The sequence below is a fragment of the Gadus morhua genome, chromosome 4 (assembly GCF_902167405.1).
Source record: "Gadus morhua chromosome 4, gadMor3.0, whole genome shotgun sequence".
NCBI classification, from domain to species: domain Eukaryota; kingdom Metazoa; phylum Chordata; class Actinopteri; order Gadiformes; family Gadidae; genus Gadus; species Gadus morhua.
Genome location: NC_044051.1, coordinates 24233892 through 24253747, shown reverse-complemented (window position 1 = coordinate 24253747; position 19856 = coordinate 24233892). Strand labels below are relative to the sequence as shown.

General features: G+C 41.7%; 3 long non-coding RNA genes across 4 annotated transcripts; 2 read left to right on the top strand and 1 right to left on the bottom strand.

Annotated features, from left to right (window-relative positions):
• Positions 1–5101: 5101 nt before the first annotated feature.
• Positions 5102–11234, top strand: LOC115541658 (uncharacterized). 2 transcript variants are annotated; one of them, XR_003976409.1, is made up of 3 exons: positions 5102–5196; positions 8507–8545; positions 11151–11234. It is a non-coding gene; the product is annotated as an uncharacterized LOC115541658 (long non-coding RNA). The 2 variants fall into 2 exon arrangements; XR_003976408.1 differs by lacking the exon at positions 11151–11234 and adding an exon at positions 9134–9268.
• Positions 9106–11755, bottom strand: LOC115541656 (uncharacterized). Its single transcript, XR_003976406.1, has 3 exons — positions 10062–11755; positions 9739–9905; positions 9106–9645 (listed from the first exon to the last, which is right to left on the bottom strand). It is a non-coding gene; the product is annotated as an uncharacterized LOC115541656 (long non-coding RNA).
• Positions 11501–12400, top strand: LOC115541659 (uncharacterized). Its single transcript, XR_003976410.1, has 3 exons — positions 11501–11615; positions 11749–12080; positions 12188–12400. It is a non-coding gene; the product is annotated as an uncharacterized LOC115541659 (long non-coding RNA).
• Positions 12401–19856: the final 7456 nt, after the last annotated feature.

Genomic DNA, 19856 nt, shown 5'->3' with positions numbered 1-19856 from the left:
GTGTTCTGGCGCAAACGGTATTTTGCCTTCTCTGAATACCATTGCGCTACTGACCAGGAAATACCTGGTTTAAAGTCAGTGGCGCGTTGTTCAGACGCTATTTTAAGGGCGCATGCATACATGCGCATGCGATGCATACGGATTGCTTGTGCACCTTGCGCATACACTTTGCTTCTCTCATCTACCTAGCCGCACATTCTTGGTAAATTATTTGGGAAAGAACAGCTGATGCAGCGGTTATAAGTTGTACTTTTAAATCAATGCATCTGCAAACACCGTACAGCAAACACATATTTTCTTGACACAGACATCGTGTAGGCCTACATGCCCATAACTTTTAGGATTGATGAGTAGGCCTATTTGATCGTGAAAAACATTGTTTTCCCGCGATTGAGTGTTAAAAAGAATGAATGAATGCGGGCGCGCGTGTGTGCTCTGTAAGGCGCCCAGTTTCCAACCTCGAAATTTCACTTCATTTAAATTTAATTTGCATGGTATTTCTTATCCTTACCAGATGCCCGAACCACCTCAGCTGACTCCTTTCTAAGTAAAGGAGCAGCGGCTCTAATCCGAGTTCCTCACGGATGGCTGAGCTTCTCACCCTATCCCTAAGGGAGACGCCAGCCACCCTTCTGAGAAAACTCATCTCGGCCGCTTGTACCCGCGATCTCGTCCTTTCGGTCATCACCCAACTCTCATGACCATAGGTGAGGATAGGAACGAAGATCGACCGGTAGATCGAGAGCTTTGCCTTGCGGCTCAGCTCTCTTTTCGTAACAACGGTGCGGTAAAGCGAACGCAATACCGCCCCCGCTGCTCCGATTCTCCGGCCAATCTCACGCTCCATAGTTCCCTCACTCGCGAACAAGACCCCGAGGTACTTGAACTCCTTCACTTGGGCAAACTAAACAGAGCAGGGCCGAGCTCTCTGAGTGGCCAACGACGTGCGTCGCGACCTAGGTCGCATTGGTCGCGACGTAGGTCGCATTGGTCGCGACGTAGGTCGCTTTGGTCGCTGTGTTGGTCGCACGTCTGGCTGCCGTTTTCTCGTCTGGCTGCCGTTTTGGTCGCTGGCTGGCTCGGTCGCTCAAAGTCTATGGGCGGTCCTTAATCAGTTAATTTGCATGTTATTAACGGGTTTTTTGCGACAGTTGAAGTACCAGAAAGGGCGAAAGCTACCTACAGCTCTTTATTGCTAATATTGTTTTAATATTTCTATATTGAAGTACAGTTTAAAATGATAAAATCGTTGATTATCAGTCTATCAATCAAATAATGAATTTTATATCTTATATATAGCCTATATATTTGTTTTGTTAAATGTCATTAAGCCTAATAAGGTATATTATGCACAAAGCACTTAGAGTGATATATTAGCTGTAATTTGGGGCATATTGAAATAATGTATTTTCGAAATTATACATAGCCTATTTGTTTTGTTAAATATCATTAAGCCTGATAAAGTATAGGTACAAAGTTCTTCGTTATAGAGTTATATAGTTTAATAAAAGTACAACGACAATACGTCAATGGCACAGTGGTACAAGTGGTAGTGGCCCTAGGTTGGTAATCATCACAATGGCTGTTCGATACTCATCACGATCAGGTATGTATTTGCCATTTTACTCAAACTCGTAATCGTAATCGGTCTCTTTCATTTGAACATGTTTGTATGATTTAGTACGATGGTATGATAATCATACGACGTAATGACGGGCAGCAACGCCTGGCTGGTATCGGCTGGCTAGCTGCGACGACAGGCCAGCCGCGCTGGCTGCCACTGGCCGCGCTGGCTGCCACTGGCCGCGCTGGCTGCCACTGGCCGCGCTGGCTGCCACTTGCCGGCCGCGCTGGCTGCCACTGACTCTGGCAGGCTGACCGACTTGGTCGCGACCATAAAAGTGTCGCAACCCTTTTGGCGGCAAATAGGTCGCAACCAACCAGAGGTATGGCTGAATGAGCGACCTGTGGCAGCCAGCCATTGTCACCATGGCTGCTACCACAACCAAAAGCCTATGTTATCAGTTAACATCTCATTGAACAGAATAAATATAGGCTACGTGCGTCAGTGTAATAAAAACGTCCATGCAATAATATATAGCTTAGATATTGATAGACCAATATGCCTTTTTATAATATAAAAATAAATAGGCCTTTTGGTCTATCCATCTATAATTCATTTTAAATTAACTTTGTAATACAGTGATGCGTATGAATTTGTATTGATTATATTGTAGCCTATAGCCTTTTCTTTTTTAAATGTCAAAGACTAATAAAATATCCCATGAAGCAAATTATAGTGTAATATAGTTCTATAAAAAGTGTAACGGTGTCTATCATAAAAGCCACAGTGGTGTCATTGATTAAAAGTGTAACGATGTTTGCTTTGTTAGCCACAGTGGTGTAAGTGGTAGCGATGCTAGGTTAGCAATCAAGGGTTCGTGGGTTCGAATTTATTCACGATCAGATAGATTTTTGCTCTTTTAGTCAAACTTATTGACGCTGGCTATGGCTGGCTGCCACAGGTCGCTCATTCAGCCATACCTCTGGTTGGTTGCGACCTATTTGACGCCAAAAGGGTCGCGACGCTTTTATGGTCGCGACCTGGTCGGTCAGCCTGCCAGAGCTAGTGCCAGCGACCAGCGGCAGTTGCCAGCGGCAGCCAGCCAACCGACCCAGCCAGCGTCGCAGCCCGTCATTACGTCGTATAATTATCATAACATTGTACTAAATCCTGCTAAAATGTTAAAATGAAAGAGGCCGATTGCGTCAATAAGTTTGACTAAAAGAGCAAAAATCTATCTGACTGTGAATAAATTCGTACCCACATCTCCTTGATTACTATCCTAGCATCGCTACCACTTACACCACTGTGGCTAACATGATGATTATCGTTACACTTATCAAAAGGTACACCACTCTGTGACTTCTATGATAGACACGTTACACTTTTTATAGAACTATATTACACTATAATTTGCTTCATAGGATATTTTATTAGTCTTTGACATTTAAAAAAGAAAAGGCTATACAATATAATCAATACAAATTCATACGCATCACTGTATTACAAAGTTAATTTAAAATTAATTATAGATGGATAGACCAAAAGGCCTATTTATTTTTATATTATAAAAAGGCATATTGGTCTATCAATATCTAAGCTAGGCTATATATTATTGCATGTACGTTTTTATTACACTGACGCACGTAGCCCATATTTATTCTGTTCAATGAGATGTTAACTGATAACATAGGCTTTTGGTTGTGGTAGCAGCCATGGTGACAATGGCTGGCTGCCACAGGTCGCTCATTCAGCCATACCTCTGGTTGGTTGCGACCTATTTGCCGCCAAAAGGGTCGCGACGCTTTTATGGTCGCGACCTAGTCGGTCAGCCTGCCAGAGCCAGTGGCAGCCAGCGCGGCCGGCAAGTGGCAGCCAGCGCGGCCGGCAAGTGGCAGCCAGCGCGGACAGTGGCAGCCAGCGCGGCTGGCCTGTCTTCGCAGCTAGCCAGCCCATACCAGCCAGCGTCGCAGCCCGTCATATAATTATCATACCATACCATATACTAAATCATACAAAAATGTTAAATGAAAGAGGCCGATTGCGTCAATAAGTTTGACTAAAAGAGCAAAAATGAATCAGTCCGTGGAGAGAATAGAACACCGGCCTTGAGGATCAATCACTTCCCAGCTAACACACGACCATACGGCAACGTTGCCTATACGTTGCCATTTGGTCATGGCAACATTACCTCCTGGCAACGTTGTGGCAACATCGCTATGACGTTGCCTACAGGAAGTTGCCATAAAGTAAACAAATAACATTGCCGCGACGTAGTGGCTTGGTAATTTTGCTAACGTTGCCACTTGGTAGCGTGAGTGACGTTGCCACAACGTAGTGGTGTGGTCATTTGCTAACGTTGCCACTTGGTACTGTTAATAACGTTGCCGCGACGTAGTGGTGTGGTCATTTGCTAACGTTGCCACTTGGTAGCGTGAGTGACGTTGCCGCGACGTGGTGGTGTGGTCATTTGCTAACGTTGCCAATTTGTAGCGTGAGTGACGTTGCCACAACGTAGTGGTGTGGTAATTTGTTAACGTTGCCGCTTGGTACTGTTAATAACGTTGCTGCGACGTAGTGGTGTGGTCATTTGCTAACGTTGCCACTTGGTAATGCAAGTAATGTCACGGCTACGTAGTGGTGTGGTCATTTACTTACCGTGATATCAAACTTCAGAATTACACTGGCTGTTTGTGTCCAACACAAATATTAGGTTAAATCAGAAAATGTCACCACTTTTATTGTTTATTTACTACTTAGTGATGACTCAATTCCCACAACAAATATTTGTGCTCAACTATGTTGACCATCCAGAACTACATAACAATTCTCATTTCCACAAACTCTGACCCTGTTGAAAAATAGAAATGAAATATATTCAGATACTGAATTGATGAATCATTTATTTCAAATTCATATACAGGGACCAAATCACGACAATTCTTTCTATTAACAAAACATTTGAAGTAAAATTCATGCGTTTCACGGATTCAAGTGAACAAACCACATTGAAGGTTTACATTGGTCAACCAGGACTGAGCATAAAGGCCGTGGAGAGGCTGAGGTGGAGAGTATAGCTAAAGCAGTGACTGCTAATCAGAATCCAATCCAAACTAATATTAATGCTGTCTAGTGCAATTTTAAGTTACAAGAAAATAACAGCAGTGCCTGACCCACAGGATAAGACTGAACTGACAATCAACCTGAGTTTAATCTTGGTATTCGGTAACCAAGGCTGAAATAAGGTCATCAATGCAATTTGAAATTGTGTGAGTGAGAGTGGGGTTGGGCAATGATATAATCACGGGTGTTTTGTTGAGGCTGCAAACTCGAGGTTCTGATGTCGAGTGGCCCAGATAGCCACCCCACGATCACGAGTGCTGTGTTGCTTTGATACATTAATTAAACCTCAGACTAATAAACCTTAAAACACCAAATCTGGTGTTTTTATCCTATTATTATACGAATTGCCCCCCAGTTTTCGATCAAGCTGAAGTTGTCCTTAAGCTGCAGAGAGGCTGGCTCAACTGTCGCTGCCGAGTCAGGGTTGTGAAGATGTCCTGTTGATTCCGGATGTCTCTTAAATGGTGGATCCCAGCGTCTTCAGTTCGGTCCCTGGAAAAAGAAAAAAGGTACTAATTTAATACTTTCTGTTCACACACACACACACACACACACACACACACACACACACACACACACACACACACACACACACACACACACGAGGAGCAGTTGAATAACATATCAAGCGAAATGAAAAAGTGTGTGAGGACAGCTATACAAGAACAATGGTGTCTAGTTTACTGAGTTTGACCAAATCGGTCTTGATTTTATGCCTGTAGCTCACAGCAGCACAAGATGTGAGAAGGGACCAAGTAATGGCCATGCTGCCCTCTGCAATACTTGGCAAAGAGGAGACCAAACATTGTTAATGCAAGCTTTCCTTTTCGATGTCTATGCTTACCTAAATCTTATTTTGCTTCAAAATATAAAAGAAAAAAAGATTTTCGATGGCGCCATTTCCACACTTTCTTTTACAGTTTGTTGTTTTGTTGTAATTCTATTGTTATAATTTATGACACCATGAAATAAGAATCTCAATGTCAACGTTTTATTTTAATATTTGTATTTGTTTTTTTGCATTTACACAGTACATTGCAATATGATGGTCTATTCTGTGTGGTTGAATTGAACTAAAATGAAATTGAATAACAGAATGCCTTAAAGGCTGATATCTAACATGTCTGAAATTAAAACTTTAATTTCATACTGGATCTTGCTATCAGTTCAAGCTTTTTCGTTCCCTGTTTTACAACCAATTAATCCACAGAAGGGCACATGTTGGTAGGGCTGTGCGATGAGGGATTTTTTTTTCCACAATATACCATATATATCTCAATACTTTTAAATCTCATCTGAAGGACCCCATCATTTATTATATAGGCCTACTGTATTATAAACCCAAATACTTGGGTTTGTATATTATATCATCACACAACGTGACGCAAAAGGAACACTGGAACAGAAACAAGGTTGAAACGCTGGCTCAAATCCTCAGGTTCTGTCCCTTCCCGTTTACTCACTGTTGATTGGTATGCCATAAAAACTAAGTGATGATTTTGTATTGCTGTTAGAACAGCCGTAGATTACACAACAAATTATGAGTTGTGCAAAAAGTACCGCTGGCAAGGGGGCCATACTGCCCCCGCGAATGTGATGGCGTTTATAGAACCAGGCATTAAAGGTCTCGTGCGATAAAGACAGTTAAACCCAGTACTTCCAAAGTTAGAGGTCTCGTGCAATAAAGACGGTTAAATACCCTGTACTTCCAAATTTGTCTTTGTGGGTTTTGAGACAGGAGAGAAAAGAGATAGAATACAGAAGAATACAGAAGAATACAGAAGAATTTCGAAAATATATTATTACTAGAATTATTAGGTAAGGTAAGTTAATTTGAAGTAGCTATTTATTTCCAATGTTTATATTTTTAATGTTAGTAGTATATACCATTCTGATAACGATGACATTCGCTAAATCTTAAATTAGCTATAGTACTACCATGACAACGATACCCAGGCGTTAGCTGGGCAGTGCTAATAGCTAATGAACTAGCTAGTTATACACTAATGTTACTCAAATGATATGTGCTTATAGGCAGAGGCAAATTACACTTAATACTCAAGTGTAGTAATTGTTTAAGCCAACACCACGAAGTATGATGAAGACAGCAAGAATAGTGTAAACTTTAGCAGGCTACTTAGCCAACTTAACAGGCCGATGGGGCTATCGGCATTGCTATAAAATGCCATTGTGAGCCAGCTGTTAGCCTCTGTAACTTGATGTCACATTTATCCTGTCATTCAGGGTAAATTATGATTTAACGGGCTTTTAAGTTTTAAGATGGCATTAATTTTGCTCGCCTTTTGGATGTGCAATGACCACAACTTGCTAATATCGACGAAATCGGGCGGGAAACAACAAAGAGGCAGAGGCACTCGCCTATGTCGCGTGCAGTCGTAACATTGCATTTATTTGTTTTAACTATAATGCTGTTGCACGAGCTTGCAATGGTAGTGCTAGTACCACAAGGCGCGAAAAAACAGCTTTGTCTAAGCAAAGGATATCTACATACCGTAGCTTTCCGTTCCTCGCCATGTCTTCTTTTACTCCGTCAAGCAGGGTGTTCTGCCAATTTCTTCTATCATATTGTGCTTCCTGGTCTGTTCTGCGCATGCGCATGATTACGCTATTGATTCCGCGTTGTGGTATTGGTGTAAAATACACATACAGTACCCCTGAAATCTCCAATAAAGACGTTATAATAATACAGTATCAAATTATCATCCCCATATTCTTACAGTGTACATGGGGTTAGTGGTGTACAATAACGTGATTCTGTAGTGGGAGCATCGTTTGATAGAGGCAGTTGGTTTACAGATGAAATACGCTACCTGACACATAAGAATATGGGGAGCATAATTGTATGCTGTATTAAAATGTCTTTATTGGAGATTTCAGGGGTATAGTATGTATTTTACAATGTTACGTATGTCATGCGCATGCGCCGAAGTAGGTAGCGAAATCTAATAGGTAGCAGTTGGCAGAAGGTGTTGTACCAAACTGCAAGAAGTTTATAAGCATTTGGTTAGCTATGTGTCCCTCTCTCTGCAGACTAAATGCCACCAATGGTAATCTTAATTTACCTTATTGAGGATTTCAAGCGAAAACGACCACGTATCAGTAGGTCTGGGTCCCCACCGTGAAGTGTTGGCGGGAATAGAGGAAATTAGCCTGGCAATCGTAGATTGCGCGTCGGTCTGGGGAGGCTGCCGTCAATTTCCTCAATCAGCACAAGAGGCGCGATCAACTGGCGTAGTTCAAATGGGTTAACCCCTAATCCTTACCATAAACTCCCGCAAACATCTAGGACTAATCGAAACACGATTTAAAGGAGAGCCCTTCTAGCCAATCAGAGGCGAGAATCCGGGACTTATCCTACGAAAAAAATATCATACCCAGTCTAGGAGGAAATATGAACGAGTACTCGATTGACGCTTGTGTGACGTCAAGTTCTAAAAAATGAAATAAAAATCGACCTGAGATCACTTGTTGTCAGTCAATTTTAAAGAAATCCACCAATCACTAATAGGCTAATAATAGTAATCCAGAACTAGAGATGCAATTTGCAATTGCAATACAAAGGTCATGCAAATCCAGAATATGGTGCCATTAAACCACCTGTGTTTAAACCCCAATGTTTTGTAGGACCTTTCAGTTTTGATTTAAGATGAATTTACAAATTCCCATCTTCTTCTTTACCTGCACAAAACCTAGGCCTAGTCCTGTACTGTTTCACACTGTATATGTATCATGAACTGTACTGTTTAAAAGTTTAACACAATTACATTAATATCCTATGCATTTCTTTTTGCATCATAGATCATTCCCTCCAGTCCCCGTTGACCTCATTCTTGTCAGGTATGTGTATAAAGCCTTGTCAGCCTTGAAAAGCCAATTCAGAACAAAGATTCACAATGCAACGTAACAAAACTGTTGTAGATAGAAGTTGCAGCAGTGTGAATTGAACGTTGCAAGTCGTCATAAGACAGTTGAATTGCAGTTACAAGGTTTTAGAACACTTTTACTTCAGTGCTGATGACGTCTTGCCACTCACGTCAGTCAAGGCCAGCAGAGGCTTCACGATATTATTAGGAGAGTAGGAGAAAATAATTATCCACTTTGCGTAAGGAACGCTACTGTTTGCAAAACATCAGTCGGGTAACAAGTATTCCAAGTATGCTACAGCTTTATTGGTTAACGTTACCAGCAAGCTAGTTAGTAAAAACAAGTGGTATAGTAAAGGTGTCGTTATGGAAACGGTGGTGATGTTGATAGAAGTTGCATGGGTGTGAACCCTGTTGCATGTATTTTCATCGCTAATCTTTGGTCTGAAGCCCGCATTTGCATCACAAATCTTTGGTCTGAAGCCTGCTATAAGACAGTTTATGGCTAGATTGTATTGAAACCTCAATCACACGTTAAAATGTGAAACATTTTATTTCACAGGATGAGTGAGGAAAAACAGTTACGGGCAAGGCAGTACCTCCGTTCATGGAGATCTGCTAAACAAGTGATGAATAGGATAGCTGAAAGCACTGCCAGTGTTTGTGTCACAGAACACCATGTGGCTGATGCCAGCTTGTCCAGCAGTCCATCCGGTGTTCTTGCGCCTATTGGTGACATGGACAACTCCTTGGACTTGGATGAGTCATTTGAGGATCGTTCTGCTTTGGAGGATGACCTCGATGACTGGATGGATGTTGATCCCTCTGATGATGAGGAGGAAGAGGTTTTTGGGGATGACCTGGAGGCGTCCGACCAGCGTCCGGCATCGCTCGCATCTGACCTCGCTAGCTGGGCTTGCCAGTTTCAGGTGAAACACAATGCTGTTGATGACCTTTTGAAAGTTTTGAGAGGTCACGGACACACTGACCTGCCTTCCACCACCAGGACACTCCTGAAGACACCAAGGGAGGTCAGGATCACATCAAAGTCTGGTATGGAGCATGTCCATTTTCCTATCAAGGACAAATTGCAACAGACTCTATTGAGATACCCAGCAGACCAGGTCCCCGACTGTGTTGACCTTTCCTTCAACGTAGATGGGCTACCTCTGTTTAAGAGCTCAGGAAGAACAATGTGGCCCATCCTTTGTGCTGTCCATTTAAAACCAGTGTCAGTCTTCCCTATCACCCTGACTTGTGGAGGTTCGAAGCCACAGAATCTGGAATTCCTGGAAGACATGGTGATGGATGTCAACAACCTCCTGTCCAGTGGCCTGCAACATAGGAACAAAACAATAAAATTCAACATTCTATGTTTTGTGTGCGATGCTCCTGCAAAGGCCTTTGTGAAGAATGTTAAACTTTGCACAGGCTATTATGGGTGTGACCGGTGTGTGCAGAGGGGTGAGTGGTATGAGAAGGTTACTTACCAAGACACAGAGGTGGTGGCTCGTAGTGACGACTCCTTCCGCCAACAGACACAGGGCGAGCATCATCATGGCAGCACCCCGCTTTTGGATTTACCCATTAACATGATCGGTGCATTTCCCATCGATTACATGCACCAGGCATGCTTGGGTGTAATGAAGAGGCTTCTCTTCATGTGGTGCAGAGGAGTGAAGGGCCTGAAGATGTCGGCAACCCAAATAGAGGAGGTCAGCAGCAGGCTCACCAACCTCCGTCCACACATCCCTTCCAGCTTCGCCCGCAAACCGAGAGATCTTAAAGAGCTTGAGAGATGGAAGGCAACGGAACATAGGCAGTTTATGTTATATACAGGAAAGATTGTGCTGAAGGGGGTCCTTAAAGATGAATTTTTCAGCCACTTCATGACATTCAGTGTGGCAATGAACATACTTGTAAGTCCAGCATTGGTCGAGCAACACTGGAGATATGCTGCTGATCTCCTCCGATTCTTTGTTGAGAGAGGCCGAGAACTTTATGGTAACCAGTTTCTGGTCTACAACGTGCACTCAATGTTGCACATTGTGGAGGATGCCGTGACCTTTGGAGGATTGGACAATTGTAGCGCTTTTAAATTTGTAAATTGTCTCAAGAAAATAAAGAGGATGGTAAGGAGTGGAAGATGCCCCCTGTCACAAGTGGTGAAAAGGCTTGAGGAATGCGCTGGACAGCCAATGGAGCATGGTAGGCAGAGGTCCAATTCTTCTTTTATTTTGAATCGCCGCGAATGCTGCGAGGTCATAGAGGAGAGGGACGGAAGCCAGCTTTTCCGTGTATACCAGCACCCAGAACCACTTTTCAGTGTCCCTTGTGACTCCACATTAATCGGAGTACTGAAGTACAAGAACAATGACACCGTTTTGAGATGGATCCAAAATGACAACCTGAAAAGAAAGGCAATCAAGATTCCTGTGGGGGAAAAAATCCTCTTCATGGCCATTCTTCATGACATTGCAGTATGTTGTATTTTGCTCAGTGTATTATCATTGCAATTTCTTGTACAGACACAATTATTCTTTACTGTATTAAATTAACCTCTCTGTTCTTGATTACAGAATGTATAGCATCGTCGAATTTTTGGGGGAAAGGACTGTTGGCATAGTGGCCAGTAATTGGATTATAAAAGAGGGAGATGTAAGTACATGCGAAAAACCTTTATGTCAATCATTTCAAAAATTCTATGCAAGTTCTGCAAAACTATTTTGTTTTCCATTTCAGAAGACGTGCAGCTACTGGCCACTCCACAAGCCCACACAGAGGGCAAAGGACAAAGATTTGCCCGATCCTAAAACCTGGCTAAAAAGGCCAATAAAAATATTTGTGTGTTAATGGGCGACAAATAACAAGTGGTGACATGCAACACATTTAAAAGAGTGTAATTTCTAATTGTTTTGGCCCACCTGACTGTTTAGATGATTGGGATCAGGCCGTCAGGAGGAACAAGAGGGCGGAGACAAAGTCCTGTGTGGAGACAGGAAATGAGGACATAGGGAGGCGCATCATAGTCAAACCCCAAAAATGTATTCACACCGGTATATCTGCACATCCTTGTGTACTGTATTAACTTAGTGTTAAAAGTGCAAGCAGCAATTCTAAACAATGTGTAAACATGTAACACTGTTATTTACTTTCGGCTAATATGATTCTGTTCAGGTGAAAAGAGAACAAAGAAACGAAATGGGAAAAAGGCAGGACAAGGTCCACATTTCAGGACTTCCCTTCCTCCTCCACCCCAGATAGAATCCCCCATTCCACGGCGTAGCGCACTACAAGTATCTTCACCCCCTGTGACTGATGACGGTAGAGTTTTGCAAGGGAATGATGGTTAAAAACAAATACAAATAATTGCATAGAAGTCAAGAAGACACTATGTTTCGAAACAAAAACACATAACCTAAATTCTTATCTTGTTCTTTCTGTAGATTACTCCCCTCCTTCACCGGCAAGAGACGTTTTTACAGAAAATGATGGTAAAGTTATGCATGGTAATGATGACGAATGATGATGACATAACAGTAATTCTATGAGCCAAGACAACAAAGAGTTTGAAACCAAAAAAAAACATTGAATTATTATTTTGTACTTCCTGCAGATGATTCGATTGCGTCTTCATTTGAAACGCCATTGCCTATCTCTACTGGGGACGGTAAAGTGGCGGGTGGAGAGGGTGGTTAAAACCAAACTAGTAACTCTTATCAACAGGTTATGACAGTCATCTGTCTATACTAACCCTACACATTATGCTTTATACACATTACTTAGGTGACCGAAGGGAGAGAGAAACCATACCAATCTGGGCAAAGAATATTAACGGTAATACATGTATTGAACTGTATTGCACTGTATGCAAATGACACCAAATACTACTAAATACACTCCTCTCATCTCAACATATATTTTTTACAGCGACATTGGAGGTTCTGCTCCGAAGGCTTGAGACTGTTGAGCAGAATCAGAGAGAGGCTCTATTATTGCTACGGGCAAATCGACATGGGGACCCTGGGGAAGCTAGTGTCGAGTTACTGCAGGCGCAAACTCAGGCCGAACTACAGGAACTCGAGGAGCACCTTAAAAATAGAGAATGTACGAATAATGGTGAAGTGACTTTAGGCTATATTGTACACATGCCACCAAGTGTGCCACATGGCCCTGCCATTGAGCTTTTTTCATCTTTAGTTCCCTGTTGTTAGCTAAGTAGTTAGAGATGAGCAGTCCATCTTCAAATACCTTAATTTGGTTCACCCCCCTCAAAAGAAAACACCACCAACACCACATGAAAAATACAATGCAAATACTTGCCTTAACCATGGTTGTTTGATTTCCTTAGATTTCCCATCTGAGCCTAGTTGGGGGGTCCAATCCTGGGGAGTGTGTGAGGAGGGTGTTGCGCTCTGTGGCCTCAAACTTTGTTTGGAGCAGCTACAGCCTTAGGGGAAAGAAGGGGAAGATGCCACTGCTTGGCACAGCAGTGGGCAGTACCATCAAACGTAAGTCTAAATATGTGCAAACAAATCTATTTAGCTGTTTCAGCTATTTTTCTACACCTTTTAGCTGATGTGATCCGTTTCTTCCAAAGACTCCTCATTTAGGGATGGACATGATTAATCGACGATCGACTAATTGATCATTAAGAATTTCGTCGATGACGTACATTTTTCATCGATAAAACTAATGCTAAAAAATATCTTCACACGGTGTGTCTTTTTACAATTACCATTCGTATTGTTGTTCAGCAGAGAAATACAGACGGACCAATTGCGAACTACTGCAACTGCTGATGCCATCTCTCCAAGTTAAAAAGTAGCCGCACCCACCCCAAACTAATCGGAATAAGTGTATAGATGTCGATTATAGCCGACTACACCACCTATTCTATTCCACATGGAATTCTATTCCGATCAGAGAATTATATTTAGATTAGCCGCGTTTACATGGACACTTCTGATCCGATTCGATTTCTAATCGGAATATATATATTCTTATCATGCAATCCGAGTGTACTGTATATATGGCAGTTACAAAAGTGGTCAGTGTGGTCAATTTAATCGAATGCCCATCCCTATCCTCATTATCACTGACCTTGGTACCGTGACAAGCTGGCTGCTTTTTTGTCTTTGTATTGTAGGATGTGTTGTTAATGGAATGCTTTCAGTGCATCACATCTATTTATTCATATATTGAGTGTACTTTCTTCAACAGAAAGCCCTTTATCATTGGTATATTTTTAAAGTATTACCTGCTGTTGTTGCTCAGGAGTTGAAGGGGACCAAAGACTTTCACCCTTGTGCTTTTGCTGAAATGCAACAGTACTGGATTTGAATTAAACCTGATGGGGAATTAAAATAGTGCAAGTCATTTTGACATCACACATCTGTACACATCATGCCGTTACAATTGACAGAGGCATGCAGCTGGTACAGATAGAGGCTAAGTGTAAAGACTGTTCAGACATATCTCCTGTTGCATCACAACTATGTTATACAGTCCATGAGCCACAGGGGGTCTTCACTAACACTCGGACATCCCCCCTCTGACATTTTAATACAATTTAATACAATTTAAAGTGAATTAGCTGACAGTGGAGTTGTTGTATAAGTCCTCGTGGCTACGGCAGAACAACACTGGTGTTGTTCTATCCATTACCAACCCCACTCTCACTCATGCTATATTGCATAATTGTCTGGATTCAGATGCAAGAAGTGCATAACTAATATGCACGTGTATGAATTATACTGTCGTATTTTGGTTTGCATCATTGCAGAAAACATTATTTAAAAAAAATTACATCTTTATTGTCCTCACAGTTGATCAGTTTTCTTTCTATTATACAGACCAAAATGTATTAGCTGTGTACTTCATCTGAATCCATACAATCCCATTCATTTTTAATGAATGAAATCACAAAGCAACAAGTTCCAACTTACTATCACACAAAAATATCCTCCAGAGATGAATAGATTTCAGGAAAAAACCTTTTTGAGAATGTGCCCCCTGAGTGTTGGTGACATGCCTAACTTTTGATCACAAATTCAATCTAATTACAGAGGCAGGGTTTATGCAGCAATCCTGAGATTAAATTCAATACTTTTCAAGACCTTTTTCAAGACCCTTCTAATATTTTTCAAGACCCCAGCGCCACTAGGAGCTGTAACCTGTTACATCAGCAACACAATTGAGTTTGAGAATGCCAGAACTTCTATGTAGCACTGTATCAACACAACAGAATTCAGATAGGACGGGAGGGAATAAAGCTCAAAAGAATAAATTGGAGGTACTAAGCCAAAAGGCACCATTTATTTATAGAACTCAGAAGTGTAAACATTGAACTGAACATTGAAAATTGAACATTGAATTGAACATTAAACATTGAACTGAGCTGTGGGAGTGCTCACTCCTTACAAATAGGATTCAAGGCATATGCCTCAATTCAGTTGCTTTGTTTCCCAACAACTTTTCAGTTTCAACCAGCTCAGTGCGTTTTTCCTTGTGCCTTCTCCTGAGGGTGTTTGACTTTGTTATCAGCTGAGCCATTAGCGATCCAGACTTTCCCTCTGCCTGCTCTGCCAGCTGATCCGCATCCTTTTGCAGGGATTCGCAAACCTCTGTTAGGACTTTCTTTTTATTTTTCAGCTCTTCCAGCTCATCCACGACTGCTTTCCTCTTGAGTCCCTGCGTGGCAGTCTCTCTCTTCTTCCGTTCTTGTTCCAGGTGATTCCTATATTTGGACCTTGCGGAGGCTGCAGAAGCCAGGAGTTCCTTTGTGATAGGTACCTGCAGAACCCCCCCACAGACACTGACCTTGTCACAGATCAAGCGCAGAGCTTCCATCGACTCTTCTTGGATGTTGCAGGTTTCAACATGCTTGTTTATTGAGAATCCTCTCTCTACCGTGGCTTGTCCATGGGACAAAAGTAGCAGGCTCTGAGAGAAAATTAAAAGCTCCGGGTAGGACTTAACTACTGGGTGCAGGAACACATCAACTCGCTGCTTCAGTGGCTGAAAGGAGAGGAATCTCTCATCTCTACCCTCAACAGAAAGAAAGCTCTCAAACTGTTGGACGATCACATCACCTACAGAATTGACAAGGAAAAGAGAGAAGTAAAAAAAGTTATTATTCATAGGTCAATAAATTTCATTCCGGTAAACTGCTTCATCATTTATTTGACAAATACATTTCTCACAGCATCTGTGCACATAAAAAGGTAAATAGTGTATTGTAGATTTCTTCAGAAAGAGTTATTTCAGTTTCACAATGTTTACGAAACAATACATGCAAATTAAAAGGTCATGCACATTGAGACAATGAACATACAGCCTTGGTAATTTAGAATATCATATTTCCTCAAATAATGGCCGGTGACGTGGTCGACAAAAACAAATAAAGGCTGGTCCTAAGTACAGGCCAAGTGGGGGCAAAAAACAACAGTGGATACTGGTAACTCCTGATGCCTGTTAGCCTCGTGTGGTACTAAAATATAAGCAAATCTACTTATCAAACACAGGGAATTATAAATAAAGGCATGTCTCTTTGACCCTGCTTTGAATAAAGGACTGCTTCCCTCAGTCGTTTAGGTAAATAAAAGCCTGGGACAATATTATAGGAAATACAGTTACGTATCAACTTCTATTGTTCATAGATCATATTTTTCGTACCAGCTGAAATGCCTCCAGCCAACTGCTTGTCCTGCAGGAATGTTTGGACTATATTTTTCATCTTTCTGATGCACCACTCTGGATCTGTGTTCATCTTTGTGGGATCCAAGCAGGCGATGTTCCTGACCACTGGGAATTTCAGGGGGCTTTTCTCCTGCACTTTCTTTACCATGTTAGCCAGGCCCTGCATACATTCTCTCCTGAAGGTGAGCACAGAAAGCTCACTGACCTTGCTTCCTGGCTTGCTCTGAAGTGCCTGATTTATTTAAGGAACAGAGCGTAAATGGTGCAGACGATTAGCTTTTCATACTGGATATACACTCATTGAACTTAAAGACTTTAAGTGGATACTTATTTGAAACTACCCCGGGGGGGGGGGGGGGGGGCATACATGCAACCCTGAAAATGAATATAAATAAAAATTACCTTGATGGCGCATTCTGCACCCAGGCCTATGTCAGAATTCAAAGTTGAGACCCAGTTTGCCTTATCAGCTGCATCGAGTTTGGTCAGCTCAAGGGGCGAGACATCCTGTAGGAGTTCCCTCTTCACAAACCGCTTCAGTAGACTCTTAAAAAAAATTGCATGTAATGAGTGGCAGAACAATTAAAGAAATGTTCTGCTTTGTATCATTATAAAATCAGTAGTATATACAAATACTGTGAAGAGTTATGCAGTCATTCATTATGTATGCCAGTTATTGAGAGTTGATTTTAAGCTGTTGACCAGTGATCTAATTTGTGCAGGTACGAAATCACTGTTACAAAACGTAACTCTCAATGACAAAAACTAAAAGAATGTCTGCAAAACAGTTTACACTCTTTGGATATACTACTGATTTTGTAATGAAAATTGGCAGAGTGTTCCTTTTCATATAGATTAATCCAATTCAGTTAAATTACTGTATTAGTACCTTCAACAGCTCAGCCAAGTCGTTGGCCAAGAAGGGCTGGACTGGTTCATCGGTTTGGTATTTTGTCAGGAAGGGGTTGAAGGTCCTGGAAATCGCCAGGAAGAAATGCAGCTTGGGAATGATGAATAGATCCCCTTGTGCTGCCTCAATGGTGTCATACGAGGCAGTGGCAGGGTTTGGGACCTTCTTCTTCCTGACAGCATCCACATACAACTGTAGCATTGGCCAAACCTCAACTGCTCTCTCTGCCACAGGGACATTTTCCACCCATCTGTGGCCACAGAATGGTAGTGGGAAGCTGGAGGACCGAGTCAGGCTAGTGAAGTCCTCTCTTCTTGCAGGAACATTGTGGAAGAGGAAGTGCATTGCTCTCAGGAGCTTTTCCAGATGCCACATGGTGAAGCCTGCCTTCACTGCGTTGTGGAGGGTGTGAAGACCACAGCTTCCAACCAGGACAAGCTGAGCACCTCCATAGAGCTCTCCATGTTCTTTTTGGAGAAGTTCCACCAACTTAAAGTTGACATTGGGGCCATCCATGCTGATGGACATAAGGTGCCTCATATTCAGTTTTGCATCACATTCCTGTGGATTGACAAGGCAGTAAGTTTATTAATGACAATAATCCTTGAACGTTTATTCTTGAAATACACTGGCATTCAGACAGTAAAGTACAACTATTGCCCAGACTTCTAACTTATTATTAGGGCTGTCCCCGACTCGGAATTTTCTGAGTCGAATCAGATATGCCTTTTCAGACCAGAGATTCGACTATTCTTCCGCCGGTTCTTTGTACTTCTTCTCCTTCTTCAAATTTTAAGCTACAGAACACATTCAAATATCAAAATGTTCATATTTTTTACGACATTATGGCTAAGTATTCAGCTTTTTCATATTCATTCAACTTTTCGAATTATTCCCATTTTTCCGACGATTTTTGCCCAATAGAAATTTGAAGAATCAGAGGGTGGGCGGACGGCTTTGTCGTCCGCTCTGATTCTTCAAATTCTTCAAATGCTTTACGCTCGTAACTCATTCAAATTTCAACCGTTTCCCATGGTTCAAACAATTAAACAAATCTAGAGATTCATATCTATCTAGGCATGTTCACGAAATTTCGGTAGCTATTAAACTTTTTTCGCTATCGCAGTTTTAGTTTTAAAACGGCATATTACATCATTCTAACCGGCGGACCTTCCACTGTTTGACATCGTAACCAGTATTTTTTTAACCGTTTACCATCGTTCAAACCATTAAACAAATCTACACACTTGTATCTTCAATCCTATCGAAACGGAATTTCGATAGCATTTATACTTTTTTCACAATCACAGTTTTAGTTTCAAACTCGCATCGGCCATCGTTTTCAGTTGCGTTTAATGATATAGGTTAACCATAGCAACGGTAAACAAACCCCGCGAAGCACAATCTCGACAATGCTTTACGCTCGTAACTAATTCAAAACGAATTCAAATCCGTTTCCCATGGTTCAAACAATGAAACGAATCTAGAGATTCATATCTATCTAGGCATGTTCACGAAATTTCGGTAGCTATTAAACTTTTTTCTGTATCGCCGTTTTAGTTTCAAACCGGCATATTCCACCATTCGCCCCATTGAAACCGGCCGGCGGACCTTCCACTGTATAAGACATCGTAACTAATTCATTCACTTTTCACCCGTTTTTTAACATTCTTCTCCTTCTTCATATTTTAAGCTACAGAAACCATTCAAATATCAAAATGTTCATATGTTTGACGACATCAGCTCACCACGTCAGCTTTTTCATATTCATTCAACTTTTCCAATTATTCCTATTTTTTTTACTATACTCTCAGATGCGGGAAACCCTGCAGTCGACTCAGATTCTCTGAGTCGACTGCAGGGTTTCCCGACTGATGATTCGAATCATCGACTTTCAGGGGACAGCCCTACTTATTATTAAATCAAAATTAGTTATTTTAAATAAAATTATTGTAGAAACCGTTATTTTGTGTTGCTCTAATTGCCTGAACGAAAGTACAATATAAACCTAGATTTTGCTCAAAAAAATAATTGCATAATTAGACAACTGCACTGCCAAAGAGCGGAAAAATTTGCTGACATGCTAAATTGTAACTTAAAAGCAATTCTAAATCGAAGAAAATTGGTAAAATCTTTACCCCAGCAACCAACCACACCCACACAACATTTAATTATCAATACACAAAATGCTCGGAGATACACTTACTTTGATGTGATGCAACAAGTCATGGGCTCTGCCATGTCCCAAGAATTGAGATCCAAGATACCTGGATTGGACTCTGTCATCCTCCCAGTATCGAACGTGGACATCGAGCTGTTTGGTCTTTGTGGAGTGATTGAGGCTCTCATCGAACATCAGCACAAACTGCCCAGCTTTGTTGACACCATCAACAAGCTGTTGCTTGAAGTAAGGTGCTAGTCCGAATTTTGTGATGTACCCGGTTTTGTCTTTGCCGCAGGTGAACGTTTTGGCGATGTCCGAATCAGGGAACATTTCTTGGAAAATTCCTGAAATGCCTTCATTTGACGATAACGAGTGGTGTTTTGCTGCGGTGTCAAGACACCACAACACTTCTGTGCGCAGCGTAGGTGTTGCTCCCAGCGTCACTCTGAGGTCTTTGCAGGTTGAAGCGGCGGCAACTGGGAGGACGTTAGCTACGCTGGCAGTAACGTT